Raw genomic sequence first — 20,361 nt, forward strand, 5'->3', positions numbered from 1 at the left:
AGGCAAACAAACACACTTCTTTATTGTTGGCTAGGTAGAGAACACAACTGAAACTGAAAAGTATAACAAAGAAAGTTCAAGGGGTGGAGTCTAACTCTAGCCCATAATACAAAGTTCTAATATTTAACTCTTCAAGGGTCATGTTACTATACAGACTGTATTTTTAGGATCACTTAAGTAATCCTGTGATTGTGATCATCCTGTGATAAGAACATAAAAACATAAGAAGAGCCTACTGGATCAGGCCAGTGGCCAATCTCGTCCAGCAACCTGTTCCCACAGCGGCCAACCAGTTGCCCATGGGAAGTCCACAAGCAGAACCTGAATGTAAGAGTACTCTCGCCTCCTGTGGTTTTTAGTAACTGGTATTTAAAAGCATACTGCCTCCAACTACAGACGATGAACATAGCCATCATAGTTAAAAGCCATCAATAACCTTATCCTAGGCTACCCCTCCCTGTTTTTATATTCACAACAACCCTGTGAGGTAGGTTACGCTGAGAGATGGTAATCCCAGTGAGCTTCAGGGCAGAGTGGGAACTTGAACCTGTGTCTCCTAGGTCCTAGTCCAACCTCCTAACCAAAGAGGAGCAAATAGGACACATGTGCTAGAGGTCTCCTTCAAAGGAAGCCAGGCCCCGTGAGAGCATTGCCCTTGGAATATCTCACCTCTCAGGAAGTGGCCGTGTGTTTTGCAGCCATAGAGATTGTGGAGGGAAGGAAGAGAAGGCGGTCTCCTGGGAACGTCAGTCCACACAAAAGCCATTTGGACGTCTTGAAAGGCCATCCCCTTGAATGCTGCCCCAGGGAGAACAGGGAGTCAGTCAGTGCTGACAGAAGAGGGATGGTGTGTGCCATGTGTTCCTGGAAACAAGCCCATGTCAGAAGGCAAGGCCGTCACACTGCCGCATCGGCTGAATGGCTCTGCACACACCCCAAAGGGGCCGAACAATGAATACAAGCAGATATGTGCCTCTCAAATCCAGCCCAACATCCCTCCCTTTTTTTTGCTTAACCCTTCAGCTCCTGAATCCTGTTACTGAGAGAAGTGGCATGGTCAGCACCACTTACGTTTCACTAGCAACTGGGGATGGGCAAATCTATCAAATTTCTCATTTTCCAATCAACTCATTTGAAATGTGTTGTTGGAGGAGAGCTTTGTGCATACTATGGATTGCGAAAAAGACAAATAATTGGGTGTTAGAAGAAATTAAACCAGAACTATCACTAGAAGCTAAAATGATGAAACTGAGGTTATCATACTTTGGACACATCACGAGAAGACATGATTCAATAGAAAAGATAATAATGCTGGGAAAAACAGAAGGGAGTAGAAAAAGAGGAAGGCCAAACAAGAGATGGATTGATTCCATAAAGGAAGCCACAGACCTGAACTCACAAGATCTGAATAGGATGGTTCACGACAGATGCTGTTGGAGGTCACTGATTCATAGGGTTGCCATAAGATGTAATTGACTTGAAGGCACGTAACAAAAACAAAGTTCCGTTCTCCACATTTCCACATCAGTTTGCAATTTTTAAAAAAAGTCCTCATGAAAATTCATCAGCATTTTAGTGTTAATTTCTCCCAATAAACACATTTTTGTATGCACCTTTCCGTGCCTGAGGACTGGAAAGTGGCAAATGTAACGCCAGTCTTCAAAAAGGGATCCAGAGGGGATCCCGGAAATTACAGGCCAGTTAGCTTAACTTCTGTCCCTGGAAAACTGGTAGAAAGTATGATTAAAGCTAGATTAACTAAGCACATAGAAGAACAAGCCTTGCTGAAGCAGAGCCAGCATGGCTTCTGCAAGGGAAAGTCCTGTCTCAGTAACCTATTAGAATTCTTTGAGAGTGTCAACAAACATATAGATAGAGGTGATCCAGTGGACATAGTGTACTTAGACTTTCAAAAAGCGTTTGACAAGGTACCTCACCAAAGACTTCTGAGGAAGCTTAGCAGTCATGGAATAAGAGGAGAGGTGCTCTTGTGGATAAGGAATTGGTTAAGAAGCAGAAAGCAGAGAGTAGGAATAAACAGACAGTTTTCCCAATGGAGGGCTGTAGAAAGTGGAGTCCCTCAAGGATCGGTATTGGGACCTGTACTTTTCAACTTGTTCATTAATGACCTAGAATGAGGAGTGAGCAGTGAAGTGGCCAAGTTTGCTGACGACACTAAATTGTTCAGGGTTGTTAAAACAAAAAGGGATTGTGAAGAGCTCCAAAAAGATCTCTCCAAACTGAGTGAATGGGCGGAAAAATGGCAAATGCAATTCAATATAAACAAGTGTAAAATTATGCATATTGGAGCAAAAAATCTTAATTTCACATATACGCTCATGGGGTCTGAACTGGCGGTGACCGACCAGGAGAGAGACCTCGGGGTTGTAGTGGACAGCACGATGAAAATGTCGACCCAGTGTGCGGCAGCTGTGAAAAAGGCAAATTCCATGCTAGCGATAATTAGGAAAGGTATTGAAAATAAAACAGCCGATATCATAATGCCGTTGTATAAATCTATGGTGCGGCCGCATTTGGAATACTGTGTACAGTTCTGGTCGCCTCATCTCAAAAAGGATATTATAGAGTTGGAAAAGGTTCAGAAGAGGGCAACCAGAATGATCAAGGGGATGGAGCGACTCCCTTACGAGGAAAGGTTGCAGCATTTGGGGCTTTTTAGTTTAGAGAAAAGGCGGGTCAGAGGAGACATGATAGAAGTGTATAAAATTATGCATGGCATTGAGAAAGTGGATAGAGAAAAGTTCTTCTCCCTCTCTCATAATACTAGAACTCGTGGACATTCAAAGAAGCTGAATGTTGGAAGATTCAGGACCGACAAAAGGAAGTACTTCTTTACTCAGCGCATAGTTAAACTATGGAATTTGCTCCCACAAGATGCAGTAATGGCCACCAGCTTGGACGGCTTTAAAAGAAGATTAGACAAATTCATGGAGGACAGGGCTATCAATGGCTACTAGCCGTGATGGCTGTGCTGTGCCACCCTAGTCAGAGGCAGCATGCTTCTGAAAACCAGTTGCTGGAAGCCTCAGGAGGGGAGAGTGTTCTTGCACTCGGGTCCTGCTTGCGGGCTTCCCCCAGGCACCTGGTTGGCCACTGTGAGAACAGGATGCTGGACTAGATGGGCCACTGGCCTGATCCAGCAGGCTCTTCTTATGTTCTTATGTTCTTATGGCTAATGTACACATTTTGAAGCAACTTCTCCTAATATAATGCATTGTTGTATGTTATTTTCACTAATATTCATTTATGCACACTTTTCTCTGATGTATGTATTTTTGTAAATATTCTTTGGCTGGAGTAATGCACTGCAAAATTTAGATAAGTGTGAATTTTGAAACTGTGTTTCAGTTCTCATATTTGTTTGGAAAGTGCAAATTTGATAGATTTGGCTTTAAATGCAAACTGAAATGAATTTCTCACCCATCCCTAGGCAGGGATGATGAAAATTATACTCCAGCAACATCTGAAGGGCACCATGTAGGCTTTATCTGCTTTATGAGAGCTATTTTGCTAAGGGCGGTATATAAATTGAAATAATAAATAAATAAATAAATATGACAAGTAGACATTCAACAGGCAAAGCATTTTCTTGCCATGAAGAAATTATAAAGAGATGGTTTCACCTGCTGAATTCTAGCCTGTCATGCAGTTGTTAAAGGTTGGGCAGAGGGTAATGGGGGAGGGAAGGGCACTTCTCTCTCTCTCTCTCTCTCTCTGTGTCAAGAAATAAGTTGGTATTCATGCAGCAAGCCCTAACTTGTCCTGTTACACAACCTCTAACTTCCTCATTCCACAGTCCATGGGACATGAACTCAAGGCTACTTGTGGGACGAGAGGTTTGAAATACTCAAGATCTATTTTATTCAGCTCTATTTTTTTTTAAAAAAAAGCACACAAACTGTGAAGTTTGTGGCTTCTTGCAACAACAGACAACAACGGCTGTCCCTGTGGAATTCACCAGCTATGTTGTGCTCTCCATGCAGAACACAACTCAGAGTGTACTGAAAATCTTCCCCACCGGCAAAACAATTGCCTCAAACGGCTGCATGTAACCATAGCAGCATAGCTGGGAGAATGGAAATTATAATTATAATCATTACGATATTGTGATCGTTACTATTCCAAACAATCATTTTATTTACATGGCGTCCTGCTGGTTGCTCTTTGGGGCTCTTGTAAATCATAATACAATTCAAAATGCCACATTCCAAATGAAGATTAATGCCATTTTTCAAGAGAGGGGAGAGAGCAGGAGAAGAGAAAGGAACAGAATACACGCTAAGAGCGCAATCCTAACCGTGTCTGCTCAGAAGGCAGTCTTAGTGATCAACATGCAGGTGGCTGCTGCCCGTCTACAGGATGCATTTCGGAAAGGCTGCAGTGCAGGAATGTTGGCCTAGCCCAGGGATGTCATTGACTTTAACTCTCATCATCCCTTACTAGAGGTGAAAGGATCTCTCAATTTCAGTTCTCCCAGTTTCTCATCTTTCCATCCTCAAATTCAGTTCTCCGCATTCCTGCAGCAATTTGCACATTTGTCTTTTAAAAATCCTCATGAAAATTCTTCAGCATTTTCGTGTGAATTCCTCCTAACGAACATATTTTAGTATGCAGTTTTGACTAATAATTTTTAGACATTTTTGCCAGCTCTTTCTCCTAATGCAATGCATTTTGTATGTTATTTTCACTGCACACTTTTATGCATACTTTCCTCTAATAACACGCTTTTTGTAAAGACTGTTTGGTTGGAGAACTGCCTTGCAAAATTTGGATAAGTGCGAATTTTGAAAGATGGCTGTGCTTGGTTCTCGTAATGTTTTGAAAAGTATGAATTTGACAGCTTTGGCTTTAAATACAAACTGCATCGAATTCCTCCTCCCTCCCTATCCCTGACCATTGGCCACACTGGCTGGGGCTGATGGGAGCTGGAGCCCAACGACATCTGGAAAGGTATGGAGGGGGCCCTGTGAAGGAGTGCCTTTTGCCAGCTACAGTGGGTACGCCAACGACAGCCATTCTAGGGCAGGGATAGTCTGGCCACTGTGATTCATGCACTCATAGGGTTGCATCTGTCGACTGCAGTTCTCTCTGTTTCTCCTTTTTCCATTCTTGAGTTCTCCACATTTCTGTAGCATTTTTTTTTAAATCCTCATGAAAAGTTGGTATGCAGTTTTAACTAATGTACACATTTTTTACAAGCAATTTGTTCTAATATAATGCATGTTTTTATGTCGTTGCCAGGCATGACCCTTGGGCACAAGCCTGCCCCGGGCATGGGGCTCCTGCCTGTTTCATATACCTCTCTCCTGTGTTCTGCTGCTGCACACGCTGTGTGTGCAGAGCTGCCATCAACTAAGATGGCGGCAGAGGCTTAGAAGAAGCCTCCTTAGAGGAGCTGATGTCCCTGCTGCCATCTTGGTTGATGGCAGCAATGCGGCAAAGGCTTAAGTCCCTTACGGAAACCTCGGCCGCCATCTTTATTGATGGCAACCCTGCGCGAACAGCAGAGAAAGGTAGGTGAAGCGCTGGGGATGGCAGGGGATGGTGGGCGGTTCGGAAGCTCGTCTTGCGATCCGCGGGATCACGGAAGGGAAGCAGAGGGGCCCGGGGCAGGCTAATGCCCAAGGGCCCCCGCATTCCTGGAGCCGGCCCTGCTGCCATGGATCATGAAAGGGGAGCGTTACTCTTCCACCCTAACGAGGGGCCCTTCAGGGGCCCCTCTGGGCCACAGGTGCCCTCAGCCAAGGCTCGACCTGGCCGCCCTTTGGCGCTGGCCCTGGTTTTCACTTACTGCATTCATTTGTGTCCACACTTTCCCCTAACCTATGCATTTCTGTAAACATTGGTTGGAGAAGGTAGAAGTGGGTAGGTCAAAAGTGGCCCAGGCTAAAACAATGCAAAATAAATAGGAACTAATATAAATAAAATAATGGCAATAAGCAATTTGATTCCTTCGTGTGTAACAAATTAATCTACAACAAATAAAAAAAATAAAGAAATACAATTCCCCTCCCCCCAGTAGCAGCAGTCCCTCCCTCTCCCATACACACACATGCTGTCACACACTCATATATACGATCTCACACACCAGTCACGCAGACACATACACACAGCAGTGCAGCGGCAAATTCAGAAGTGCAGGGTCCCTTCATAATAGTCAGAGCCACATCTCCTTCTAAGATTATAAAGTAATCTGCCCAGGTTTAAATACTGCTTTCTGCATCTCTATCTCTGTCACCATTTGACTGTCCTTTCTCACCATCAGAGATACTGCTTGAATTACTGAATTCATTGTCTACACATTTATCTCCTGCTGCTACCAAACTGCTTGAAAAGGAGATGGGGTGCTGTCATCAGGATTCACTGTCTCTTCTTCTGCAGTTACAGAATACTCACTCTCCACAACTTGGCTTTTTGATGTAGGGACTAATAAAAACTCTTTTCACCCTGACTGACTCCAATCAGCAGGAAATGACGAGGAAGAAAGTTAGAAGACTCTTCTCAGTGGCCAACATACTCGCCTTTCATGCTGATTGGCTCATAGGACATTGGCGACATAGGGACCCTCCTTGGAACTGGCTCTCAAAAAAGTAAGGGGTCAACCACCACCCCCGAGACCCAGGGCAACTACACCCCTGCATACACATTGAGCAAAGCCCCGGATGTTGAAACCTTTCCTTTGTTGGGGAGTTTCTCCATCCTCTTGATCATTTTGGTTAAGAACATAAGAGCCTACTGGATCAGGCCAGTGGCCCATCTAGTCCAGCATCCTGTTCTCACAGTGGCCAACCAGGTGCCTTGGGGAAGCCCGCAAGCAGGAGCTGAGTGCAAGAACACTCTCCCTTTGGTTGGCTTCCGGCAGCTGGTTATCGGAAGCAGACTGCCTCTGACTATGGTTACAGAGCACAGCCATCATGGCTACTAGGAAGGTTTCATTTCATTTGAACTGTTCAGAAGATTGGGATGTCATGTAAATGTACTGCCTTCAAGTCGATTCCGACTTATGGCGACCCTATCAATAGGGTTTTCATGAGGCTGAGAGGCAGTGAGTGGCCCAAGGTCACCCAGTGAGTTTCATGGCTGTGTGGGGATTCGAACCCTGGTCTCCCAGGTCTTAGTCCAACACCTTAACCACTACGCCACATTTTGTGACATTGCCTACCCATCCTCCTGCCCTCACTTATACACATATCATATCATAAACCATATCACAGCACAGCCTGAGTCATGTGTTACCCAGTTCAGCTTTGGAATTCATGTCTGGCACCTGGACCAGGTTGCTCCTTGTCTTTCACATCTGTGTGATGATGAGCAGTCGTTGAGTAATACTATCTTTTCCTGGTCTGGCAATCCAGTGAGGGAGGAAAGTTTTGACTGTGGAACTTCTGCCTGTCCACAGGCCTAAGTAAGGTCAGCTAGTTAGCTAGTACACGATGGATAGGGCCTTTTCAGTGGTGGCCACCCTGTATCTTTGGAGCTGCTTCCCCATGCAGGTATGGTTTTCTCCTTCCCCGTTTGCTTTCAAGCAACTTTAAAAATTTTTTTAAAATTATTATTTTCATCTGTCTTTGGGTGAATGAGGAGCTGGTTTTTAAACGGCGACTGCCTTCTGTGTTAAATTGAGCTACTGTTCAATGGTTTTATCTAGATAGTTGGTCTGGATTAGGAATTGTTTTATCTTGATATATAGATATAGTATTTGCTTGTGTTTACATGTTTTATTATATTAATGCTTTGGGGAAAGATTTTGTGGTTTAGAAAGTGGCATAATAACTATATAAAATCCTTGAATAAATATATACCAGTCCTACCACTGTTAAAAGCACAGATGTACTGCCAGAAACACAATCCCCCTTCCCAAATGACTAACGTGCAATACAACACACTCCTCTCATTCCTTAGCAAGCTTCTTCATGGAGGTTTAAACCATAATAGTTCACTAGAACCTCCTTGTGCAGAATCAGTTTACCTTTGAATAACATGCTAAAGATAAACAATGAAAAAGCTTGAGCCCTGCCTGTGAGCTTCCAGAGGCATCAGCTTGACTGTGACTGGAAAAAGGATGTTGGACTAGGCCACAGATGGAAAATCTGCATAGCTCAGACCCCTTGGGTTAGTGGGGTTGGCCGCCCAAAAGACAGCCTTCTCTGTGGCAGCCCCTGGATTGTGGAACTCAGGGCTGGCACCAGAGGGCAGCCAGGTCAGGCCTTGGCCGAGGGCCCCTACAGCCCAGAGGGGCCCCTGAAGGGCCCCTTCTTAGGGTGGGAGGGTAGTGCTCCCATTCCGGAATCTGCAGCAAGGTCAGCTCCCGACCCTGCTGCAGATCGTGGAGAGGGAGCTCCCAGGCACCCCCGCAATACAGTCAGTGCTGGCTTCGATGAGCCCACATGCACATCCCACCTCCCTCTCCCATCCCTGTGAATGATGTGCGTGCTGTGCATGCATGCTTGCCATCAACCCAGATATTGGCAGTGGCTTCCCTAAGGACTGACATTCCCACCCCCACCGTGGTTGATGGTAGGCATGTACGCACATCACACACGTCATTCACAGGGACAGGAGAGGGAGGTGAGACACGTGGGCAGACTTATTAGCCAGGTGCCACCTGTATGAGGGGGATTGGGCTACGCTGCTGTGGGCCCAGGGCAGGTAGCACTAGGGCCCAGTCATGCCTGGCCCTGGCCCTGGTGGACTTCCTTCCCTCCACAGAGGTTGTGAAACTCTGTGAGGGGAGCAGTGAGGGGTCTCCTAACCACTCTCAGCACCTTTAACAAGCCACAGTTCCCAGAATTCTTAAAGTGGTATGATGCTGCTTGAAATGTACAGTACAGATGGGGCCTGTTGCGAGAGAGACCATGATGGCCGTCTCTGGTGACTCCCAGTGGCATTTGGCCCCCGACTACCCACCCACTGCCACATGTGGCCCTCAGGGGTCTTTGGGTCTGATCCAGCAGTGCAGTTCTTAGGACTGGGTAAATGAATGAGAACAGGTTTCTCAGCAGCTACTAACCAGGATAGCTAATAATGGAACCTCCTTATACAAAGGCAGCATACCTCTTGAGTACTAGATGCTCATCTGGCAAAGCCATTCTTATGTTCTTAAGTCAGTGCTGATGCATATGTCCAAGTTGGGCTTCTGAGCCCCTTTTCAGTGCTGGAGCTCAGCTATGGAACAAGTAAAATGATAAGAAATAAGACAGTGTCTTTGAGCATGTACAGAGTGCCTTTCTCTCACTGATGAGGAACCACAACCAGACTTACACATTAGGAGTCTGGAGGCCTGGCGTTAGTGTAGCCAGATTCAACAGAGTAGAGGAAAGGTTTCCTGTTCATTTAATAGCTACCTTCTAGAGGAAACTTTGTCCCGTACAGCTTTTCTCTGCCCTGTAGTCCCTTTTGACATAACTATATTATTAAAGGCACAGGAACCTTATCCTTTCTGCCCTTGTCCATCGGATGCAGGCAATGGTGGCTGGTGCCCATTTAGGCAGTGGCAGTTGGTGGGTTCATGTCAGTGAGGCAGTGGAATCCGCTCCGAGTTTTAGTCCAGACTTTCAAGGTGCTTGGACAACTCCTTGAAAGTTTGGACTAAAACCTGGAGTGGATTCCACTGCCCCACTGACATGGACCCACCAACCGCCACTGCGGAGGCCAACGGTAGGTGGAGCCAGAGCCAATGACAGGCGGAGTTAACGAATTCTAGCTTTGTCCCCATCTTCCTCCCTTCTGAGTGCCTAAAGGGCAACATGAAGGAGGAGGAAGCTGACAGACAGCGCCACCCTCTGGGCTGCCTACATGTACAAAGGCAGGCAGGTGTGGGGAGAGGGCTGGTGGTTGAGGTTAGAGGGGCTGACTGTGCCCCATTCCCCCTAGTGGAGCAGCCTCCCCTGAATGCTGGGAAGGTGCCTTTTTAAACAGCCGAACAACAGGCCAAGATTCAAGCGCTGCAGCTTTTTCCAAAGAGGGGAGATTTGGCCTGAAGTACACAGTTCTTCAAAGGCACTGGAAGAAAGTGACTGCCACGAGTCGCAGGTGGTGTCTGACTGTGCAAGACTTCCGATGTATGACACACTTGTGCTCCATTCACTCACAACAACCGCCCTCTGGGGAGCGTCTCATGATGTCACTCTTTTTCCCTTCACTTGTGTGCTACCAAAGGCCCAGTCTCTCTCTCACACACACCCACAGAAGAGACACAGGCTCACACCCCTCAGGGCACTCTGCCACTCCCTTCAAGGAGGGAGACAGGGAGGGCGGGAGAGAGGGACCAGCTCGGGCTCTACTGTTCAGAGCAGCAAAGGAACTGACTGACGGAGACTTGGCTGCTCCTGCGGGCGTGAAGAGGAGGAAAAGCCAGAAAGGCACCAGCAGCAACCAACAAATAACCAAGGTGGAGGAACAGGGAGAGTGAGCGAGAGAGAGAGCGCGACAGAAAGGTGAGCAGGGGAACCTGGGCAACCGATGCCAGCCTGTCTATTTCTCTCCTCTGCCTAGTTATCTTTTCTTCTCTCTGTCTCCCTGAATCACTTCTCCCTCCCTTGCTGACTCTCTGCATACTTTAATTTTCTGTATAGAATCCGTTTCTTCCCTTTTTTTCTGTACAGATTAGAAATGAGGGAGGCTGTATACATTTAAAACACTTTTAAGACACATCTCCTCCCCAAGAATCCTGAAAATGTAGTTCATTTAGGGTGCTGGGAATTGTAGCTCCATGAGGGGCAAACTACAGTTCCCAGGATTCTTTTTTCCCCTTTTTCTTTTACAGGGGGGAGAGAAATGTGTTTCAAGTGTGCTTTAAATGTGTGTAGTACACAACTGGAGAGAAAGAAAAAGGACTCTTCTGGCACCTTGAAAGACTTAATTGGTTTATTGTGGCACTTACCTGAGCATCTGCAAATCTTGTCTACAGCGCAATCCTAGTCATGTCTACTCAGAAGTAAGTCCTACTGGGGTTAGGACTGCACTTTAGTCTTTAAGATGCTACACCAAGCCTTTCTTTAAAAAATGTTTGCTGTCACAGACTGACACAGCTATTCCCCTAGAAACTCTCTCTTAAATCTGTGCATCCCTAACACCATCCCTCATCTATCCATCTATCTATCCATCTATCTATCTATCTATCTATCTATCTATCTATCTATCTATCTATCTATCTATCTATCTATCTATCTATCTATCTATCTATCTATCTATCTATCTATCTATCTATCTATCTATCTATCTATCTATCTATCTGTCTGTCTGTCTGTCTGTCTGTCAATTCCCCCTGCCTTATTCCTCTCCCTAGTCTCAAATGCTGAGATCAGGTAATATCCGGACCATCAATACCTGCCTAGCTATCCTACCGGCTTTGGCCACAAACAGATCTTCCAGAGCACCCTGATGATGATATTAAATTTATTATTATATGAAATTACTATTAGTAGTAGTACTGAAGCACCTTTTACATATGCCTCAAGGCGATTTACAGGCACACCATAAAAACAGTTAAAAATGCTTTTAAGAACAGTACCAAAAAAAGTAACCAGAGATAAGTTTAAAAACAATGGCAAAATGAACACCTAAGGGAGAGAGACCTTTCCATGTCTTCAGTTGTTTCTGGAAAGTAAAGATTGTGGGTGCAATCCTTCCTCCTCCCCCAATTGGGGGGGCTCTCTATATCTTGTGTTTTTTAATCCAAAACCACACTGCAGCCACACCCTTCCCCTCCCCCTTGTCCTCCCAGGGGCCACCCTAGTCTGGTCCCAGCCTCACAGCTCTGCCCTGCAAGGAAACTCCTCTGCTATTCCAGTCCCTCCAGAAAGGCCCCTTTTTCTGGTGTTTGTTTATGTTCTGGACATTCCTCTGCCTTCAGGGTGGATGGACTGAAGGGCAACACGGAGGGGGGGTCTCCAGGGAGAAAGCCTGTGCCCCTGGCTCTAGCCCAATCCCAGGGAAGTTTGGCAGTGGGGCGTGTGCGTTAAGTGTAAAGGGCAAAGACAGGCCAGGGAGGGAGGGGGCAGACTTGTGGGGCACCAGCCTCAGCTTCTCCATTCCCTGCTGGCCCTTTCAGCAGGCGTAGGATTTACATCTCCGCCGAGACATAAGCCAGAAACTCCGTCCTTGACCTTTTGCTCTCCCATGGGGTGCAGACGCTATTTGGAGAGGAATTAACTCTTCTCTCCCTGTAGTAATGGGAGGCCAGCTTAGAAGGGAAGCAAGTCCCAGAAAGGCAAGGAGCTGCCATAATGAGATGTAAATGCATACAGTTTATTACCCCTGGTTATCATTGAGGCACTGATTTGGAAGAGCTTGAGCCATCCCATCCCAACCCTTGATGTCCAGCTCCTGGTGGTGGGTTCACTCAAGTTACCCAGGCATGGCAAACCAGTGTGTCATGTGCATGGCAAACCAGTGTGCCACAAGCGGGGCACAGGTGCACTACAGACAGATGGCTATTGGGCTGTTCTCTCTCCAGATGACTTAAGGAAGGGAGCCAAGGTGCATGTTACAGGAGGTGGCAAGCCTTCCCAGCTGAATGTGTGTAAGTGTGTGTGTGAGAGAGATATGTATATATCTATATCTATCTATATATGTATGTATAGGCCTCAGACATGAGATCCCTTCAACTGGAGATGCTCTGTGAAAAGCATGTGACTGACAGACAGGGTGTGAAGTTCTGGACAGTGTTGGACTAGGACTCGGGAGACTTGGGTTCAAATCCACAGGCATGACGCTGTCAGGATGACCTTGGGCTAGGCACACGTTCTCTCAGCCTAAGCTACCTCACCGGATTGTTGTGAACTTTTTGGGGAAAGGAAGGGCTAGATATTTGTTGAATAAGCCCCTCTACCCCTGAATTCTGGTCTTTTGCCATACAGAGGGGATTTTAGGAGGAAGTTGTCTGTGTTGCATTCATTTATTTGTTACATCTATATCATATCTTTCCACCAAATGGTGCTCAAGGCATTTTTGGTGGTGGCTTCCCAGTTGTGGAACACTTTGACCAGGTATTTCATTACCATTTTGATAGCCTTTTATTAGCTTTTTATCATCATGTTTACTATTCTCTCTGTTTGGTAGGAATGGGATGATACTTTGTAACTTTTCAGGTTTTTTTTAGTTTTTCTGAAGTGTGCAATTAGTTGTTCTATTTGACATTGTTTTATTATTTTGTGTTGGTTTGGCATTTAGCATGAATGTTTTATTACTGTTATTAAATTTTAAAAGCTGTTTTTATTTGACTCATTGTAGATTGCCTAGAAAGTCTATATTGTCAGGTGAGTAATAAAGATAATAAACAAACGAATAAATATATAAATAAGAAGGAGCGATATCCAGTATTGCTGAGTGGACTTCCATGTGTGAAGGCACTTTCCCCTTGCTCTCACACCCTGAACCCCCCTAAATTTGATCCTGAGGGTCCCCCAACCTTCCAGGGCAGATTTGAGGGACACAGGGGAAGGGGGGAAGGGAGAATCCATTTCACAAAAAGTATCCATTTTGCTAGTAGGTGGACACCTCTGGATATCTACCAAGCGTTTGTGTTTCTGACAACAATTTACATGTGAAGAACTTCCTGGAAATCTTCTTCTTCTTCTTCTTCTTCTTCTTCTTCTTCTTCTTCTTCCCTGCCTTTCACCCAAAGTCCTAGGGTGGGTCATAACAGTTTTAAAATACCTCACTAAAAATTGTTTAAAACAACTTAAAATCGCATCACAAAAAATAGGGTGGGTCCTCAAAATATCCATCTCAGTTGTCAAGGGCCAGGGCAAAGAGCTGCATCTTTAGCATTTGCCGAAAACTGTACAGCAGGTCCAAGACGCACCTCAGTGGGGAGGGAATTCCACAACTTAGGGGCTGCCACAGAGAAAGCATTCTCCTGGGGGCCCCGCCCCCCCAAGCTTCCCAGTGCGATGCAACTACCAAAAGGGCCCCCTCTGCTGATCTCAACACCAGAGAGGGTCTGTAGGGAAGGAGGCGGTCTTTCAGGTATTTGGGACCTTTTCAGATATTTGGGACCTTAAGTCGTTTAGGGCTTTAAACACTAACGTGAGCACCTTGCACTGGGCCCAGAAACTCGCTGGCAAACAATGCAGCTGTTTTAAAATAGTGGTATTTATATGTGCGCGTATGTGTGCATTTGCACGCATAAAGTAGCAGACAGCTGGCTGGGCGACAGTGTTCAGCAGACCTCTGGCTGCCCGCATCGCTGCTGCTGCTGCATACCAGGACAGAGAGGAGTGAGGCAGCAGTGAGGTCAGCACCGGTGGAGCCAGTTCAACATTCCTGTCACTGTGTTTGTATCAGAGCTTGGAAAAGTTACTTTTTAAAACTACAACTCCCATCAGCTCCAGCCAGCATGGCCACTGGATTGGGCTGATGGGGGTTGTAGTTCAAAAAAGTAACTTTTCCAAGCTCTGGTTTGTATTGATGTCAATCTTGCTGCAGCCTCCTCTTTGCCCCTCTCCCTCTCTGTCACAGTATACAGTGGCAACGCGGGTGACCAGAGGTCAGGTGAACGTGTCCGTCCCCCCGCCATCCGCTACTGGACATATACACTCCATACCATAGGTCTATCTAGCACATTTATCCTGAGGTAAAACTTCTTTCCCACCCTCCCACTATGGCCAATAGCTAGTACCCCACCCTAAGGGCGAGCACATCTTTCACCCAATGGATCTTCCAAAAGCAATTGGAGGCAGGGGGTGTGCGGGTATGTATGAATGACAGAATCATCAACACTTGAAATTTACCTCTCTGCTAAAGCACTCCACTACATTCAAATTTCTCTCCGAAGCTGTGGCAGTCCCTGCTGCTCTTATGGAATGATGGAAATCAAACAAGGGGATTATAGGGAGGCAGAAAGGCATTCCTGACTCCACTTTGCTAAAATGGAGGTTCCAGGGTATGAACATAAAAGCTATTGAGTCAGAGCACCCTGCCCATTTATTATCTGGGCACGCAGGCAGCTGTTCTCGAAGGCTTCTTAAGCTGAAAAGAAGCCTTTGATTTAATTTGATTTAATTTAATTTTGATTTTTATAAGCCGCTCTCTAACCAAAGTCCCCAGAGCATCTTACAGAAAGAATCCATTCCTGAGGTTCTTCCTCTGTGAAAGAGACTTCCGCTTCATGTGCAAGGCACCTGAGAATTTCTTTTGAGTTTCTTCAGCATTTCTGTGAGGGGTGGAGGTCTTGAGCTAACTTTATTTTTATGAGCTGCCTGAGGGTGGGGTGTTTTGTCTCTCTTCAAGTAAACAGTTCTTCAGTGCTCTTCAGGCTTCCTGGCTGCCCACACTTCCTTATCTGAAAAAGTCCCATGGGAGGAATTTTCTCCTGGGCTTTAATTGGAGCACGGACACCCAGGGAGGCTGCAGAGTACAGACCGCTGGGGAACGATATGTAAAAATAAATAAAGAACACTCACAAACACCTCTCGAAAGTAAGGTAAGCAATGGTACAAACCCTACACCTCACCCATGAGAATTTTACCAGACTTCTGGTAATTTTCAAATATATTTTGTAGTTTGTGGGTGAATTCAGGGGACATTTTTAGCAAGGAAATAATTACAATGCTGAGGGGAAGGATGGATTGTACCACTTCTCAAACTGCAGGTGGGAGAATCCTTTTTTAAAAAAATGCTCCTCTGTGTTAAAAAGGGTTTAAAGCATTACTTTTTGAGCTACTCTTCTTTGTTTTCTGATGCTTTTGGAGCCTTAGAATAATATCATTTTATTTATTTATTAGATTTATATCCCGCCCTTCCTCCCAGTAGGAGCCCAGGGCTCCTACTGTATCCAGTGCTGCTGTTCCACTGGTGCAACAGACTTCCTGTTGCTTATTTGAACTTCACCCTCTTCTCCTGCAGTCTCCCATGTGCCTTTAAAGTCTGCCCCCTGACATTGGGGACCCTCCAGAGCAGATCTGGGTGCAGCATGGGGAGAAGAGAGGAAAGGAAGGTTCTGCTGCATGAGTTGAACTCTCCTTGCACAGCACTGGATGCAACTCAAATCCCATTTCTTAAAATCTGGACTGAAACTTGCATGTGAATACAAATTTTATCACAGAATGTGTATTTAAATGTACACATTTTAAATATATTTTTTCACAAGATTCATGTTTGTAACACCTTTCGGGGCACTTTTTGAGCTGAGAACTATTAGAAAATTTTGAAAAGTGCAAAATTTGAAGGATAATTACTTTCTTATCCACACATTAGCCTGCTGCCTGGGAGCATCAGAGCAAGTCAGTTTGCATCTCAATTTAATGAAATCGAATACCTCAAGGACCTTGATTTAGAGGTAATCTAATCCAGGTTTGGGGAACGTTTGGCCCTCCAGATGTTGCTGAACTACAGCTCCCATCAGTCCCAACAGGCATGGCAGATAGCTAGGAATGATGGGCATTGTAGTAAAGTAACATCTGGAGGGCCGAAGGTTCCCTAACCCTGACGTAATCAAATCACTTGCTCAATACAGGACCCACAATACAGGATGCAACTACAGCATCCCTGAGTGCTTCTGGATGAGTGTTTATTGCAGGATTGGTACTCCTCATGCAGTATCCACACATAATGTTGTTGGCCTTTTGCCAGTGACCCGCTTGCAATATCTCAACGACCCTCATCTGGAAGCACCCCTTGACAGATAGCATTGTTCTTGTGGCAGATTACAGAAAAAATCCATCCCTTTTTAACATGCAACAACAGGCAGAGCTTGGAAAAGTTACTTTTTTGAACTACAACTCCCATCAGCCCAATCCAGTGGCCATGCTGGCTGAGGCTGATGGGAGTTGTAGTTCAAAAAAGTAACTTTTCCAAGCTGTGATGCATGAGTTAATATTAGGGATTGGGAAGACATTCAATTCAGTTTGTATTTAAAGGCAAACCAACTTGATTTGCTCTTTCCAAAGCAATATGAGAACCAGAATATTGCCATCCTTTGAAATTCACAGTTCTCTGAATTTTGCAAGGCCATTCTCCAGCCAAGTAATGCGGATAAAAATACACATATTAGGATAAACTGTGCATAAAAAATGTTGGTGAAAATTACAGACAAAAGTGGTCCCAGGGATATAGTCCGAAGGCACATGAGGCCACCACCTTGCTAAGCTAAGCAGGGCTGAGTCTGGTTAGTTCATTGGGTTCCTTGATGAAAGAAAGGCAGGATATAAACGTAAGGAAGTAAATAAATAATAATAAAAAATCAAATGAGTGAAAACCACTTTGCAAACAAATATGTGTATTAGGCCAGTCTTAACACCCAAGAAGGTGAGTAGGGATGACTAGGGATGGAGTCAGACTTTCAGATATGCGGGGCCTAAGTCATTTAGGGCTTTAAATATCATGGCAGCTAGAGGTGACCAGGAGTTCCATGCAGGTGATGGTGGGATGATGGAAGAAGGATGGATGGCTGCCTCTTCCATCATCCCGGTGGTAGAGGAAGGGGCTTAGAACAATACAACCATATGGTTTTAAAATAAACTAAAACAATAAAACACATCAGCATCTATGTGTCTGGATAGGCTTGCCTAAACAAAAAATGTTCTAAGCAGGTGCCGAGAAGAGTACAGCAAAGGCGCCTGCCTGATGTCAGCCGGCAGGGTGTTCCAAAGCGTAGGTGCCACCATGCTGAAAGAATGATTTCTTACAAGTGTGGAATTAATATTATGTGGCACCTGTAACAGTGCCAGTTCCACCGATAGAGAGGCTCGAGTGTGCACAGATAGACAGACAGATATAGATAAGGCAGTCCCCACAGGTAAACTGGGCCCAGCATAGGTTATCCATCAGGGCAACCAGCGTTGTTTCAGGGTCAAAACTGTATTTTCCAGTGATGTGACCCATCCTAGATCACATCACTTCATCTTGTAATGAAAGGCGGGTAATAAATCTAGCCATCTTCATCATCATCCAGGCCAGAAACTAGATTGGGGTAGTGCTGAGTTTGGACAGGGTGGGGTTCTAGATCAAACGCCTGGTCAGCCATAAAGCATCTTCTCTCAGCTTAACCTACTTACCAATGGTGGCCAGTGCCCATCGAGGCTGGTGAGGCAGAAACCAGGGACCCAGAGAGAGGCAGAGCCAACAAATGCTATTTTTTCCTCCTCCTCTTCCTCTCTGCTGTGTTCTTCAAGGCCAAACCTTCTTCAAGGCCAAACCTGAGACTACGGAGAAGGAGGAAGGTGACTGGCGGTGCCATCCAGAGGTGACCCACCCATTAGGAAGCCCTCCCCCCCCAAACCGCTTAACATACTAAATGCCTCTCTTCCCTCCAGGGAGGCCCCTTTTTGTGATCCTACTATGATGTTTCGTTTTGCTTTTTAAAAACCCTTTCCTCCTCACGTCAAGGGGCCTGATGTATGACTTTCTCCTAAGGCCTCACTAACTCTAGAGCCATTCTGGTGCCACCCCCTGGACTGGTTGTAAATAAGAAGGCAGGCAGGTGGCGACTGTCTGAAGACAGGCTAAAGAAGTCAGTGGGGCACTAACCCATTTGCCTTAATGCTGCTACCGTTGCCTATGAAGATCGTGGTCCTCTGCAAAGCATTAGCAACAAGGAAAATAATCCTAATAAAAGGTGAATGGATGGATGGACACAGATGAATACAATTCCTCTCAACATGCCTTTCTGCCTTGGATGCCAAGATTCATCCAAATAATTTTTTAATGAGTTTCTCTCAAATATTTTCTGCCTTGGATAGGTTCCCAGCATGAGAGCAAATGGATGGGTTTCCTGGAGGCCAAAGCCAAGAGCCGTTGTCTGACAGCACAATCCTATACATGCCTCCTCGAAAGCAAGCCCCACCACTGGTTCCAGTGGGGCTTACTCCAAGGAAACTGGGCACAGAACTGGCTTAAGTCAAGGCTCAAGTTTGTCCTAGCTTAATTTGATCCACAGCTTAGCCCTGGAGTCAGAGGCAGGCACATGAAGATAAGAGTGCCTCTGAGTGTGTGCAGAGTACCATGAACTTCTCCCTCTTCCATATACATTTGGGTTTGGGGTAAAACCAGTGGAACCTGCAATAAAACGTTGCAGTGTGAAGTGCTCCTGTCCAGGATTTAAGCAGCTTGCCATGCTGCTTTTCAAATCAGTCTATTTCACTCCCCTCCTGGTTTTCTGTCCTACTCCCCAACTCTCAGCTAGCATTCCCTGCCCACTGAGCATGCTCAGTCCTCAATGGGCTATTTTTAAGAGTCCCCCCATTCTTTGCTGAGCATTTGTTTTGATTGGTTTGCGCAATGCTTATGCGGAAGTTAGATTATATCTTGTATTTATTGAGCATTCATATTGATTTGCTTATGGTGCAGTTAGAAGACAATGAGCATTCATTCTGCATTCATCCTGATTTGCTTGTGGGGGTGTTTACACATCTTCCCATTAATCATTTGTTCATCCCACTCTTTTCAAAGTATTTCCCCGTCACTTTCCAAACTAAAAAAAAGGCCAGTTGTTTTTGACTGAGCTCTTTAATCCATTTTAAATGCACTAACCTAAAGTTCTGGAGATGGCCAAAATCACTTCTTTGGCTGTGAAACACCCTTCCTAGGAAAGCCTGCTGTGCAGGGCCCTCGTTGATAGTCTCCTGGGAGTGTTAAAACTTAAGGCTTTGCATCCTTCCTGACAGGCTTTCAGCATGCTGATCTAGTAAATTTTATTCTTTCTGCTATTTTAATCTTGAACGGTGTTTAGCTGCTGTTTAGTTTTGTTACTTGTTAGTAAAACTGTACCTCAGCATGAGGGTTCAGTAACTGAGGAGCTCACATTGCAAAGTCACTAAGATCTCCTCTGCAACCCTAAATCTGGACCTGGTCATATTTCCAGAGATCTAAGCAGCAGTGGCTGGTGGCTCCATGTCAGCAGGGTAGTGGGATCCACTCTGGGTTTTAGTCCAAACTCTCAAGGAGCTGTCCAAGGTGCTGAAACCTATTTCCTTGGATAGCTCCTTGTGTCATGGGCTCTGAATCCAACATAGAATCATAGAATCATAGAGTTGGAAGGGGCCTTGTAGGCCATCGAGTCCAACCCCCTGCTCACAGCAGGAAATCCACAGCTAGAGCATCTCCCGCAGATAGCTGTCCAGCCTCTGCTTGAAGACATCCAGCGAAGGGGATCCCACCACCTCCCTAGGCAGTCGGTTCCATTGCCGAACCGCCCTTACTGTCAAGAAGTTCCTTCTAATGTCCAATCTGAATCTACGCTCCTGCAACTTAAAACCATTAGACCTAGTCCTACCCTCTGAGGCAGCAGAGAACAAATCTGTACCCTCCTCTATGTGACAGCCCTTCAGGTACTTAAAGAGTGCAATCATGTCACCCCTCAGCCTTCTCTTCACCAGACTGAACATGCCAAGTTCCTTC

General features: G+C 45.6%; 1 protein-coding gene across 2 annotated transcripts in view; it reads left to right on the forward strand.

The window, feature by feature from the left end:
- The first annotated feature begins 10,202 nt into the window (after nucleotides 1-10,202).
- The window catches only part of LOC133382417 (regulator of G-protein signaling 8-like), a 35,367-nt gene continuing 25,208 nt past the window's right edge, over nucleotides 10,203-20,361 (forward strand). For both annotated transcript variants that reach the window (XM_061622119.1, XM_061622120.1), the window contains exon 1: nucleotides 10,203-10,457. The gene's annotated coding sequence lies outside the window, so the exon portion shown is untranslated. The remainder of the gene's footprint in view (nucleotides 10,458-20,361) is intronic.

This window comes from Rhineura floridana, chromosome 3, assembly GCF_030035675.1.
Source record: "Rhineura floridana isolate rRhiFlo1 chromosome 3, rRhiFlo1.hap2, whole genome shotgun sequence".
NCBI lineage: Eukaryota > Metazoa > Chordata > Lepidosauria > Squamata > Rhineuridae > Rhineura > Rhineura floridana.